Source organism: Gracilinanus agilis, chromosome 3 (genome assembly GCF_016433145.1).
Source record: "Gracilinanus agilis isolate LMUSP501 chromosome 3, AgileGrace, whole genome shotgun sequence".
NCBI lineage: Eukaryota > Metazoa > Chordata > Mammalia > Didelphimorphia > Didelphidae > Gracilinanus > Gracilinanus agilis.
Genome location: NC_058132.1, coordinates 630,719,450 through 630,734,969, shown reverse-complemented (window position 1 = coordinate 630,734,969; position 15,520 = coordinate 630,719,450). Strand labels below are relative to the sequence as shown.

The following is a 15,520-nucleotide window of genomic DNA, read 5'->3' as shown; positions in this document are numbered from 1 at the left end:
TGGAGGTAGAGGGTGGACCCCTACCCTTATAGTCATATCATGATTCAAGGTTTTTAAAGGAGGAAATATGCCCTCATTGAAGCTATTTTTGTTTAAGACCACCATAGAGAAATTCAATACCTCAAAATTCCGTCTATCAACAAATATTACAATAGAAATGCAAAGATTAATAAGCAAAGGTTCCTAGAAGCTTAAATTCTATTGCATATCATCAAGTAACTCAAAATTTCTTTGGTCTTCCATTGAACCTTCTCAAAGACCTTTCCATCATGATATCTCAAGCATTTCTGCGTTTATCACACAAATAAGATTAGATAATGCAACTTAGTCTGTTGAAGAAACATTCATTTAGTGCCATTGAGTAATAGGTAGCTAGATAGCTCAGTGGGTTGAGCGCTGGACTTAGAATCAGGGAGATCCAAGTTCAAATCCAGCATCACTTATTAGCTATATCACTATAGGCAAGTCATTTAATTCTGTCTTTGTTTATGTGTAAACTGGGGATAATAATAGCACCTACCTCCCAGGGTGGTTGGGAGGATCAAGTGAGATAAATAGTTCTAAGGTGTTTTGTAAACCTTTAAGCATTATGTAAATGGTAACTATTATTATTTTTACCATTAAATAAAGGGCACTGACCTTAGCCCTAATAACACAAAGGCAAAAATTAAATAGTCACTGCCCATGGTATCTTATCTCTTTGAGGACAATGCAGTCCTTTCCCATAAGTCATTTTCTGCTATACAATAGCTGTGTTATAAAGGGCAGTAGGAAAGCTTGAAGCTACATGTACTTCTGTGACATGACTCTCCTCCAGAATCTCCTCCAGCTGCTGTATAGGACCCTGCTTATTAACATCACCTACATTTACCAAGTGCTGCCCATTCTGGGCTCAAGGAGGAGGCTTCTTCAATCACCAAAGAGCTTATATCCTAAACAATAGGAAAGACAGGCTCCAATAAAATACTGATGACAGAAACAGTTCCTCAGCATTGAAGAGTCAGTCATTTACACAATTATTTCTCAGAAAAGCACCAGTGAAGCAAATAGAGAATAATTTTCCAAGTGTACAAGTCATTAGAAATCCTATACATTTATGCCAAAAGGAACCAGCTGGTTGCTGCATTGGAAGGAATATTAAACTCTAGAGTATAGTTAGAGTCTGCTGCTTAGCATTTTCTCCTCTAATCTCTGTACCAAATAATAAATCATTTCGGTGTGAGGGTTAGACCCAACATTTTCAGCAAAATCTCTGACTAAAATATCCTTGGAAATTTTCAACTGTAAATCAGCTAAATCATTCAGCTGTTGTTATTTGTTATTGCCATTGTATAGTTCTGCTAGTTTTGAAATGTTTCTCTAAAAATCTCTTTTATTAGGTGAGATGCTATTTTTTCCAAGAGAAGTTTCCCTGGTCAGGTTTTGTGATTCCAAGGTCACAACAGTTTATATTCTCGAATGGGAGTTGGGAAAGTGTGCACGGCCACAAAGTTTATATTTTTGAATGGGGTTTGGGAGTTTTTGATTGGTAGAGGCTACCTCGTGCAATCAGTTTGTGCTATTAGAGTATTCAAAGCAGTAGTTTTCAAATATCCTTGCTGAAACCCAAATAGCATAATTTTTCTGGAAAAAAAAGTCTTTTTTCAATTTTTCAATTTTTTTACCAGTTACATGTAATAACAAAAATATCCACATAAGTTTTTCTAAGTTATATGATCAAACTTGCCTCCCTCCCTCCTGCCCTCCCTTTCCTTCCCCCTCTCAATGCTGGCAGATGATTTGATCTGGATTATACATGTATTACCATGCAAAACATATTTCCATATTGTTCATTTTTGTAAGTGAAAAACATTATAAAACTAAAATCCCCAAACATAAACTCTGGGGGAAAATTCTGAAAAATATAATGTAGAATGAGGTTTTTATTTTTTCAGTTCATTTTAATAAACATCTGTTATATACCTATCGTATGCCAGGTATATATCTACAGGGTCTCAAGGGTACAAGAACATAAGAGAAAAGTCCTAGTCCTCAAGAAGCTTACATTCTGTTAGGGGAAAACAGTTTATATACAGATGAATAATGTTTCTCTTCTCTCCTCCCCCTTCTTTCCTCCTTTGCCTCCACTCTCTTTCCCTCTTCCTCATAATTATTCAGCAACAGTATAATCTTGGAGAATTGTCCAATGTACTGAGACTTTCAAGTGACTTTCTTAGAATCACATAGCCAGTGTGTACCAGAGGTGGTACTTGAATCCGTATCTTTCTGACTCTGAGGCCATCTTTATCTGCTGTGATACCTCTTTTTCTAAACAAACTGGCATGGTATGTAAGCAGAACCTTGGACGGAACCAGAGATTTTCCTCTTAAAGAATCTCTATAAAATTGGTCATTCATAAGGAGGGTAAAAGAAACTAAACAAGGATTTCCTTTTTCTCCTCCCCTGGGAAAATATGTAGCCTATTCCCATAGTAATCAGATGTCTAAATGGGAAAATATAACCTCATTAATTGAGACAACGAGAGTTCTCCCGGGCCAGGACTGACACCCACTCCACAGCAGAAGCCTGAGACATTTTTGATCCTCCTTGTGTCAGGGACAAGTGTCACCCGTATTGATTTGCACAGAAAAACCACAAAGTCTCTCCCTAGAGAGAGCCAGCACTTTTAGGAGGCTAAATGAAGACCTAGAGTGACAGGAGTGAAAACCATTATGTGTTGATGTCCATCCACCCAGGCAGTTCTTGCTCCAGGTTGCTGAGAGCTGCCACATTAAAATATCATTTGAAATTTAAATTCCTTAGAAGCCATCAAGGAAAAGGGGCTCTGAGATGGCTGCTAATGGAGAATCTAGAAAAAGGTCTGTGCCACTAAATCACCCTGAAGACCTTGACACTAGTGAGAGGATAGTCATTTAAGTGATCAGTTAGACGGATGGTGACTTGGATGCTATTTTGCAAATGGATGCACCATGAAATATTACTCATCCTCAGCTGATGAATGCTTTGGCGAGACAAGACAGCCATTATCTTTACTCCTAGCTGTTGTACTGTAATGTATAGTTACTGAATTCATGTAGTGACAAGGGCAGGTGTGATACTGGTAGGATGGAACCAAAGAGGAAACTAAGACGCTAAGAAAGTGAAGAAATCAATCAAGATATCTTTGTCATAATTCTTCAGCATTTGGGTTTTATTTAAGTAAGTATCCATCCAAACAATTCCTTGGAAATTTAGTTCTGTAGAGGGAGGATATGGGAATCTGGAGCCACAGTATGCTATGGTGAAAAGGGAACCAAATATCAAGTTAGAAGACCCAGCTGTGAATCCCAACTGGGATCTTTTTTTTTTTTTTTTTAACCAGCATAACCTTGTGCAAATCATTGACACCTGTGGACTTCAGTTTCCTACATAATGAGATAATAAAGTAAAGTATTTAGGTGGTTGCCCATCCTACTTGAAAAGGACCAAAATGACATCATCATGTTGGGATCAATGTACCATGTATCTGACTGTGACTGATGAGACTGATAAAAACAGGATGTGCACAAATAACCTGCATAAACATTTGGGATGGAGATATTTCTAAAGTTTCAGATTTCATGTTTATTTTGAGCTTCTGTAATTCTCCTTGGCTCATAGACAATAGCACCTTCTTTGATATGGGTATGACATGCGGAGTAGTCCTCCAATTTCTCCCACGTCTCACAATCCATATTTTCAGAATGTCCTTGTATCACTTCTTCTGACCTCCATATGGTCACTTGAGATAGCTGGACTAAATGGCTTCTGAGTTACTTTCCAGGTTTATATTCCTTTTTTTAAAAAAGAATTTATTTAAGAATATTTTTCCACTTTTACATGATTCATTTTCTTTCCCTCTCCTCTTCCCTCCCCACTCCCAGAGCTAACAAGCAATTCCATTGGGTTGTACAAATGTGGTTTCGATGCCTATTTCCATATTATTCATTTTTGCTATAGAGCAATTTTTTAAAGCCTGGTCCTCAAATCACATACCCTTATATACATGTGATAAGTGATGTCATGTGTTTTGCTTTCGCATTTCTACTCCATAATTCTTTCTCTCGATCTGGATAGCATTCTTCTACATAAATCCTTCAGGAGTTGTTGCATTGCTACTAGTAGCAATATCTATTATGTTGGATTTTTCCACAATGTTTTATTTTCTGTGTACAATGTTCCTCTGGTTCTGCTCATTTCTCTTTGCATCAGTTCATTGAGGTTCTCCCAGTTTATATAGAAAGCCAGGCATATATTCCTAATGAGTAATATTTTTGTTATTCAGACATTCAGACATTTCAATCATGTCCAACTCCCTGTGAGCCCATTTTGTTAATTTCTTGGGAAAAATACTACAGCAGTTTGCCATTTAATCCCCCCAGTTTATTTTAGATGAGGAACTGAAGCAAACAGGATTAAATGACTTGCCTAGGGTCACCCAGCTAGTAAGTATCTGAAATTAGATTTGAATTCCAAAAATATGAATCTTCCTGATTCCAAGCCCAGTGCTCTATCCACTCCACCACATAGCTGCCCCATAAAGCATTTAACATAGTGCCTGGTACATAGTAAGTATTATATAAATGTTAATGATGACAATAATAATAATAATAATAATTGTTATTATTAAATAAAAGAGGAGTCAGGTAAAAAAAAGGTCCTTTCTAGCTCTAACTTCTTTATTGTTTATTCATGTTATCTTCCTATGAAAGTATCTTCACAAGTATATTAAGGCAACGTGAACCCTAGAACTATAGCTCAGCTCTATAAACTTCTTTTCTTAATATTTGTTAGGCAGCTCTAGTATGATTGCTTCCTATGAACATAGGTTTTTCCTTCTCCAATATTTCATAAGATTTCCTGGATCAGACTGAGGTGACTACTGCCCTGAATTATTCAACACTATAGGTATTTTTCAACAAACGGCTTCAGAATTAATAAAGTTAATAAGCACACCGATATGATGATAATAAGCAAAATGATGATAATAAGCAAATGGAAAGTAAATAGCTTCAATATTTCCAAAAACTCTAGTTTGGAATTTTTAATTATTATTTTTATTTTGCCTTACTTTTTATTTTTAAAAATTTAGCATTCTTTTTTAATTTTAATTTTTAATTAAATTTTAAATTAAATTTATTTCCTTCTCTCCAACCCTTCCCTCATCACTTAAAAGGTAAGCAAAATGATATCAGTTTCATAAGTGAAATCATGCAAAATATTTCCATGTTAACCATATCAAAATAAAATAAGGGGAGAAAATTATACAATCAGTTTTCACTCAGAGTTCATCAATTCTCTCTCTGGAGTTGGATAGTTTTTTCATCATGAGTCCTTTGGAATTTTCTTAGATCACTGTGTTGATCAGAGTATACAATTAATCATCATTATAAGCTTACTGTTACTGTCACAATGATCTTTCAGTTCCTCTTACTTCCCTTGCATAAGTTCATATGGCTCTTGCCATGTTTTTTTCTAAAGCAATCCCCTTCATCATTTCTTATCACACAATAGTATTCCATCTCAATCATATGCCAAAACCCATTCGGTTATTCTCTAATTGGTGAGTATCTTCTCAATTTCCAATTTTTTTGCTACCACAAAGAGTTGATATAAATATTTTTATACATATAAGTCCTTTCCCTTTTTCTTTTATAGAACTGTAATGGTATTCTGGGGTCAAAGGGTTTGCATGGTTTTGTAGCCTTTTGGCTATATTTCCACATTGTTCTCCAGAATGGTTAAATCAATTCACAAATTAACCAACAATTTATTATTTTTCCTCAGTCCTTCTAGAATTTATCATTTCTGATAAGTGTAAGGTAGTACATAAGAGTTATTTTAATTTGCATTTCTGTAATCAGTAGTAATTTAGACATTTTTTTAAAATTTGATGATAGCTTTGATTCCTTTTTCTGAAAATTGTCTGTTCAAATCTCTTGACAATTTGTCAGTTGGGGAATGGCTTTTATTTTTTATAAATTTGACTTAGTTCCTTATATATCTGAGAAATGAGGTCTTTACCAGAGAAACTTGCTGTAATTTTTTTATACTATTTCATTGTATAAGGTTGTTGTTATTTAATCATTCAATTGTGTCTGACTCTTTGTGACTTCATGGACCATACTGCCATGGGGTTTTCTTAGCAATGATACTGGAGTGGTTTGCCATTTCCTTCTCCAGTGTCTATGATACCTTTTAACAAAATGTAGTTTCCTTGATTATCTCTTTACTTAGATAGATTTTTCACTTTTGCTTTATCTGAGATCATGATTGCTATCCCTGCCTTTCCAGACCTTTATTTTAAATCTGTGCATATTTTTTATTTTTAAACATGTCTCTTAAAAGCAACGTGTTGTTAGATCCTGGTTCTTATCCAGTCTATTTAGCCACTTAATGTTTTATGGGTCAGTTTAGTCCATTTATATTCAGAGTTATGATTACTAATTGTGTATTTTCCTCCATTTTATTTTCTTCCTCAATTTTTTTCTGTCCCTCCTCAAGTCTGTTTTGCTTCTGACTAGTGCCTTCCTTAATCTATTCGCTCTTTTAAAATGCTCCTCATCCCATATCTCTTTTCCTCTTGTTCTCCTATTGCCATATTGGGTAAAATAGATTTCTATACCTAAGTGTGTGTGTGTGTGTGTGTGTGTGTGTGTGTGTGTGTGTGTATGTGTGTGTGTGAGAGAGAGACACAGAGAGGGACAGAGAGACACAGAGAGACACAGAGACAGATACAGAGAGACAGAGACAGAGAGAGACAAAGGCAGAAATGGAGACACAGACACAGAGAGAGACACACAGACACACACTGAGAGATTCTCTCTAATATGTGATTGTTTCTTTCTGACTGTTTGCAATATTTTCTCTCTGACCTGAAGGCTCTGGAATTTGGTTATAAAGTTCTTTGGGAGTTTTTATTTTGGATCTCTTTTAGGAAGTGACCAGTGGGTTCTTTTCATTTCTATTTTACTTTCTGAATATAAGATATCAAGGCTATTTTTCTTGATAATTTCTTGAAATATAATGTTGAAGCTTTTTTTTTAATCATGTCTTTCAGGTAATACAATGATTCTTAAATTTTCTCTCCTTGATCTGTTTATGACGTATTTTTCGCAGTTTTAAAAATTGCTTTTAATTTAAATATCGAAATATAAGACATAATTCATAACAATCCACAATGAAGAAAAATCACTAAATTCAAAACAATCTTTAAAAAACAACAACATAAAATAAAACCAAAGTGGCATGCTTCTATATTATGACTGGGACAGCAGCTGGCTCAAGGAAACAGTTCTAAGGACTGAGTAGAGACATCAGATTGCTTTTTTTAAATTTTTAGTAGTGGTATTAGAAATACAAAGTTCTGTTCAAAAGACCAAAACCTCAGAACATAATTCTCAGAGATGATGGAACAACAGCAAGATGTGAAGTCAGAGAATCTGAATTCAAATGTTACTTTTGCTGCTTACCAGCACTTATTACCTGCATGATCTTCATCAAATAACTTCACCTGGATGCTCAAGTATTGTCATTCATACAAAGAGAGGGTTGGTTGAGATGGTCTCTAAAGTGCTTTTCAATCCAAATCTAAGGTAAAGAAATAATGCTAAAGTAGTAAATGGGAGAGTGACTAAATTTTCTGTAAAATATCAGAAATCTTTGAAACTCAACTGGATTTCTTGCCCTTGCTACCTGGATAATGTGCACAAGGGAGCATATATTTGTATGATTTCAAGGAAAGCATCCCCAAACAAGCCATACTTTGCATCTCAGGAAAGACTCTTTGCTGCTGTTCCTATAAATCAGGATGATTCTGCATTGAATGATGTGGCTAGATGCCTTGTGGCTTCATCAGCTTTTTAATGGATTATTTGCTACTGAAATTCATAGAAATTATGTACAAGCATAACCCCTACTATCCTGGTTTTAAAGCCCTGATCATAGAGACTAAGAAGGTATCTGTCTAATTTTCTAAACCACCTACTTGACTGTGTCCAGGTCCCAGCAGACATTTTTCCTTGAGGGGCACAGCAGTTATCTCAGTGTTGTCCTATTTTTTGTCAGGGTGGCTAGGAATGTGCAGGGTAATCATTTTCTCCGTTGTGTGGGATGTAGTCAATGAAACAGAGTTCAGTTCTCTGTAGAGAAGGAATGGCTGGTGCAGCAGTGTTTCTAAATAGCTCTTTCTATTGACTTAAATGTCTTTTATCCTGATGTTTCAAAGGGAGTCAGTGGGAAGATGCAATGGACCTGTACAATCCAGTCCAGTGGGTGGGACCTGCCAGTTTTGCATAGCAAGTCAAAGCAAATAGAGCTGGGAACAGAACCCAGGTGTTTTCTTCCCAATTTAGTGGCTCATTAAATCTTTTAGGGAGTAGAGAAAAGCAATAGATTTGGTGTCTGGGTAGAAATGAAACAGATAGCTGCCTTTCCCACACCTTTGACTAGAGCAGGGGGTCTTAACTTGAGGTCTATAAACTTGTTTTTTTCCCAGTTATTTTGTTTGTTTGATTTTAATATGTTGATAATTATGTTTCAATATAGTTTCCTTTTTAAATCTCTGTATTTTATTTTATGCTTTTAAAAATATTATTTTGAGAACGAGTTCATACCTTTCTCTAAACTCCTAAAGAAAGCTCTCTCTCTCTCTCTCTCTCTCTCTCTCTCTCTTTCTCTCTCTCTCTCTCTCTCTCTCTCTCTCATTTCTCTGTCTGTCTGTGTGTCTGTTGCTCTCTCACACACACAAAGAACCCCTGTAACTAAAAGAAAGGCAGTGTGGATTAGATTTAGCATTAAGAGACTAGGGTTCAAATTTTACTTTCAACACTTAAAAGCTATGTGACCATAGTTAAGTCCCTTTATATCTCTGAGCCTCTGTTTCCTTCAGTGTAAAATGGGTATGAGAATGGTTGTGTTGCCTACTTCTCTGGATTTCTCTGAGGAAAGTCTTTTGTTAATCTTATACTACTCTGCAAATGTGAGCTAGTGTGACATTCCATGATTCCATGCCAAAATGTTCTTCTGTAAAATGCCTTTTACCTTCAGTCAACATAGTCATGGTGGAAGAGAAATGTTATTAATTAAGTCTTAATTAAGCATATCGCTCTGCCCTTTGAACACAAATATTTGGAGACAAAGTTTAGTCTTTAGTAAAGAAAGGGAAATGTGTGTTGCTTTGAATTCGGTTATCTGGACATTTCCAAAAAAAATCGTTAATGACTGTTTAGTTATAAGTGGAAGGGTGTTGATGTCAAAGCACTTGTTGTGATTAAAGACCAGCCCAGATATAATACTGGCCCTGTTCCCATTCCAGGTGAAATGAAGCAGATATATTCATGTGTCGGGGAAGGAATAGTGAATATATTCACCAAGTTTACTTCTGTTTACTTTTCCATTCCCAAGGATATAATTATTTAAGGACTGATTACATAACCTTAGTAAATGAAAACATATTTATATTTCACCAGCTTGTTTGAATTTCACAAGACTTCAGTTTCCCACATTGGAATAAATAAACTTTTACGTGGTCACCATTTTGATCAAAGCAAAAATTTCTTAGTTAAGCCAATAAACAAGAAGCCTTAGAAATAAAAGAATTAAGATCCATTGGTCATTTGAATTTTCTTTCTATGCTTTCTTCGCATTAAGTATTTTATCTTCATGGGAGTAATACACATCCCCATCCTTCTCTTATTCCCCAGTCAAATGAAGTTTCTTCAGGGAAGAAAGAAGCTGTTTAGTTTTTGATTCCATATTCTAAATACTTTCCACAGGTCTTTGCACACAGTAAACTTGATAAATGACTTTGTATTGAATTAAAGTAAATTAGAATTAAAAAGATCTGGAATCTTTCCACCTTTGTGACCTTCTGCAAATTGTCTAACGTCTCTTGAACCTCAGATTTTCTCACCCAGAAAATGAAGGGATTGGACTAGAGGAGCTCAGAGGTTCTCTCTAGCTCTCTACCTTGGTAGATTCTGTGATCTGAATCCTTACCCAAGAGGAATATTGACTGTACAGCAAAGTGTCTGTGTGTGTGTGTGTGTGTGTGTGTGTGTGTGTGTGTGTGTGAACTTATTAGATTTTGAGAATTAGCGTTCCTTAAAGTATTTTGGGTTAATTCTGAACGAGAAGTTGGGGAAGGGGCAAGCAACATTAAGGTGGTTCATTATCCTAGAAGTAGTAGTAGTAGTTGTAGTACTAGTGGTGGTGGTGGTAGTAGTAGTAATAGTAGTAGTTATAGTAGTGCTACATATTAAGTACATATAGTAGTGGTACATATTAAGATTAAGAACATAATATATAACATAATAATATCATAACATTTTTATTTATTATAAATATGTAATATGCTCATACAATAAATATGTTTATCCAAGAAAAGCAAATTCTCACATTAGTTATGTCCAAAAATGTTTCATTCTTTTTTCTCCTCTCACACACCCTTTGCCCCTCCTCAAAGTAACAGGTATTATGATATAGGCTGTACATATATTGTCATATAATATACATTTCCCTGTTTATGTTGTGAAATGAGACATATTGCTTACACTGGAGAAAAATTCATGGAGGAAATCAGATGAAGAAGGATGTGTTTTAATCTGCCTTTTGATTTTATCTGTTCTTTCTATGGCAGTGGATATCCTTTTTTTTTTTTTTTTTTTTTTTTTTTTTTGTCATGAGTTCCTTGGAGTTGTCCTGGATCCTTACCTTGTTGGTAATAGTTAAGTCATTCACAGGAAATCATCATACACCACTGTTGTTAACTGTGAACCATATCTCCTGGTTCTGCTCACTTCACTTTGCATTGCTTCATATGTCTTTGCAGGTTGTTGTTGTTGTTTATGTCATCATATTGTTTGTGATCATCTCAATTTTCTTATTAATGTTAAAGGCATTCATATCTTCCACGTTGCCCAGACTCACATTTCTCCTCAATTTCCTCCAAACAACTTTAAATTAATGCCTCAAATTGATTTGGGGAGTGGCAGAACTAACAAATGGTTGGATGGAACTCTTTTCCTACCCAAGATGACTTCAGAAGTTGACAAGAAATGTATGTCTTTTCTGAGTGGTGGTAGAACTTGGAGCATAGTATAGTCCTTGGAGGTAGCTACATTGGTGGCAGCAGCAACAGCAACAGTTCTCTTCACTACCAAAGAAAATGAAATTAAAGCAATTATTAGAAGCTACTTTGTTCAATTACATACCAATAAATATGACATCTAAATGAAATGGATGAATATTTACAAAGATATAAATTGCCCATGTTAACAAAAGAAAATATAGAATACTTAAATAACCCTCTCTTAGAAAAAAATAATTGAACAAGCTATAAATGAGATCCCTAAGAAAAAACTTCCAGGACCAGATGAGTCACAAGTGAATTCTACTAAATATTTAAAGAATAATTAATTCCAATACTATATAAACTATATGAATAATACTATATAAACAATTAACTCTAATACTATATAAACTATATAAACAATACTATATAAACAATTAATTCCAATACTATATAAACTATTTGGAAAAATTAAAAAGGAATCCTACAAAATTCTTTTTATGAAATAAATGTTACTGATATCTAAACCAGGAAGATCAAAAACAGAGAAAGAAAAACATAGATCAATATCCCTAATGAATATCAATATAAAAATTTAAATAAAAAATAATTTGAATAGCATGGAGATTACCACACAGATCATACCTATGTATGATCTAGGTGGGATTTATACCAGGAATTGAGGGCTTTTAGGAAAACTATTGAAATAATTAACCATATCATTAAGAAGAATCATATGATTATCTCAATAGATACAGAAAAAAGCTTTTGATAAAATACATTACTCATTCCTATTAAAAACTCTAGAAAGCGTAGGAATAAATATAGTTTCCCTTAAAAAATAAGTAATAGCTATCTAAAACCATCATTAAGCATTATCTATAATGGGGATAAGCTATAAGCTTTCCCAATGAGATCAGGAGTGAAGCAAAGATGTTCATTATCATCACTATTATTCAGTATTGCACTAAAAATTCTAGCCATAACAATAAGAGAAGAAAAATAAATTGAAAGTGTTAGACTAGGCAATGAGAAAATAAAACTATTACTTTTTGTAGGTGATCTGATGGTATACTTAGAGATTCCTAGAGAGTCAACTGAAATACTAGTAGAAATAATTACCTTCAGCAAAATTTCAGAATATGAAATAAATCTACATGAATCATTAGCATTTGTATGTATTATAACAAAGTCCATTAGAAGAGATAGAAAGAGAAATTACGTTTAAAATAACTGTAGATAATATAAAATACTCGAGAGTATACTTGCCAAGACAAACTTAAGAACTATATGTATACAACTACAAAACACTTTTCACAGAAATAGTCAGATCTAAACAACTGGAAAAGTATTAATTGCTTGTGTGTAGGCCAACCCAATGTAACAAAAATGACGATTCGACTGAAATTAATTTACATATACAGTGCCTTACCAATCAAATTACCAAAAAAAATACTTAAAGGGACTAGAAAAAATAACAAAATTCATCTAAAAGAAGAAAGGTGGCTTAGTAATACCAGATCAGATCTCAAATTGCATTACAAAGCATCATCAAAACAGTATGATAATGGCTACGAAATAGCATGGTAGATCAGTAGAATAGATTAGGTGCATAATGCAGAGTAGTAAATGACCATAGTAATATAATGTTTGATGGACCCTAAGATCCAAGATTTGGGGACAAGAAATCATTATTTCACAAAAATTGCTAAGAAAACTTGAAAGCAATTTCTCAAAACCTAGTTATAGACCAATATCTCACACTGTCTACTGAAATTATGTCAAAATGAGTCTATGATTTAGACACAAAGGGTGATATAATAAGCAAATTAGGGGAGCATAGAATATTTTACCTGTCAGGTTTAAGTATAAAAGAATTTCTCACCAAGTAAGAAATAGAGAGCATTACAGAATGTGAAATGGATAATTTTGATTACATCAAATCAAAAAAGGTTTGCACAAACAAAATTAACTCAGCCAAGATTGGATGGCAAAAAGGAAACTCTGGGGGGGGAGTATTTTAAAGGCATCATTTCTCAAATATCTGGAGAACTGAGTCAAATTTATAAGAATGCAAGTCATTCTCCAATTGATAAATGGTCAAAGGATAGGAATAGGCATTTTCCAAGAGATGAATCACTATGGATGAGAGAAATGCAAATTAAAACACCTCTGAGCTATCACCTCACACCTATCAGATTGGTCAATATGAGGAAAGGAAAATGACAAATGTTGGAAGGGCTATGGGAAAACTGGGGCAGTAAGATGCATTGTTGATGGAGTTGTGAACTATGTAATCATTCTGGAGAACAATTTGGAACTATGTTCAAAGGGCTGTAACACTGCATACCTTTTTATCCAACAATACTACTACTAGCTCTGCACTCCAAAGAGATCAAAGGAAAAGAAGAAGGACCTATATATACACAAAAATACTTATAGCAGGTCTTTTTCTGGTGGCAAAGAATTGGAAATTGAGGAGATGCACATCAATTGGAGAATAGCTAAACAAGTGTAGGCATATGATGGTAATAGAATATTATTATGCTGTAAGAAATAACTGGGAGGATGCTTTCAGAAAAAACCTGGTTAGATTTCTATGAATTGATGCCAACTGAAATGAGCAGAACCAGGAGAAAACTGTACACAGTAATAGCAATACTGAATGATGATCAACTGTGAATGACTTAACTAGTCTTAGTAATACAAAGATCCAAGACAATCCCAAAGGATTTATGATGAAAAATTCTCTTCGCCTCCAAAGAAAGAACTAATGGAGTTTGAATGAAGATGAAACATGCTGTTTTAATTTTCTTCATTATCCTTGGTTTCTTTCTAGTCTATGTTTTTCTTTTGTAACAGGGCTAATGTTTTGTATCAATGCCCATATATAATCTATATCAAATTATTTGCCTTCTCGAGGATGGGGGGAAAGAAGAGAAGGAAAGAGAGAATGTTGGAAGGAATGTGGGAAAACTGGAACACTAATATACTATTGATGGAATTGTGAACTGATGTAACCAATTTGGAGAATAATTTGGAACTATACTCAAAGGGCTGTACCACTATGCATATATACATTTTGATCCAGCAATACTACTAGTTCTGTATCCTAAAGAGATCAGAGGAAAAAGAAAAGGATATATATATATATATATATATATATATATATATATATATACATATATATATATATATATATGTGCAAAAATACTTGTAGGGGCTCTTTTTCTTGGTGGAAAATTTTTAATTTTAAAAGATGACTTCTATAATATTTTTATACATAACTGAGAAAAAATAAATAAAAATTAAGTGTAAAAAAAGAAACAAACAAGCAACCTCTCTAAATTTTAGATAGAGATCCTTAGAAATCCCATATGACTTAGAAAATCACAAATTAATATTATCTATGGCATGTTGTGTTTTTTGTTGCATTAAATATTTCCCAATTATATTTTAACATTTTAATCTGGTTCTGGTTGTACTTGGAAGTATTACAAGTTGCATGTTTGATACCTTGAGTTTTGATGACCTTCCTTTCAGTTCTGAGCCTAGGATTCGACTGTGGACAAAAGTAGTCAGAGTACAATTAAATTAGTACCTGGAACCTAACTTCTTTATTTGTCCTCACAGTTCATATTAAAGCAGAGACCTGGGTTTGGGTATTCATAGGAAATTGGTACTTGGGAAGCTATACAAATATAAGCATTATTTTTATGCAGCATAGCAGGGGGTTGGGGGAAGACTACACACATACACACACACACAGACACACACACTCACAACACCCATAAAAAATACAAAGTCAGAGTTGTAGCCCCATAGATGCAAAGAAATTCACCCAAATTGAGGGGTCAGGAGACATATATAAAAATCTCAGGCAACTATACCCTCAGATTCAGAATAGGAGACCAAGCAGAAAAGTTTTATCCCTCAAAATGAACTTGGCTGAGAACAAGTCATCTATGTCAAATATGAGAGGAGCATTTCTAATCAAATCCAGATATGGTGAGGAGATTCCTAGGGTCACTCAGAAATACCAGGTTCAAGTAGAAAAGGTTCCTCATCAAGTCTAGAAATTGGGTAAGGGTTTGAGTTGACTATCTGAAGCAGCAGGACAAGAGAGGCTCAAAAGCTGCTGTGATCAGTCTGGAATCATCCATTCAGAAGCCGGGGTTATCAATTGCTTGACACAGAGTTAGAATGAGTCAGAATGGAAGAAAAGCACAACTCGTCTATTATTGTTTATATGTTTATGGTCATTAGGACCACTTAGCCTAAGTGACTCCATACTGGATTCCTAGTAGTATATAACTACAATATCAAATAATATATTTGAAAAATCTGTTATCACACTGACATTAAGACAATGTTTGAAAAAAAAATCTAGGACTTTGGATTCTTCTTTCTGAAGTCTGGCTCTCTAATACT

General features: G+C 34.4%; 1 protein-coding gene across 1 annotated transcript in view; it reads left to right on the top strand.

The window, feature by feature from the left end:
• SLC9A9 (solute carrier family 9 member A9) overlaps positions 1–15,520 on the top strand; it is a 729,976-nt gene that overhangs the window by 215,887 nt on the left and 498,569 nt on the right. The gene's annotated exons all lie outside the window — the stretch shown is intronic.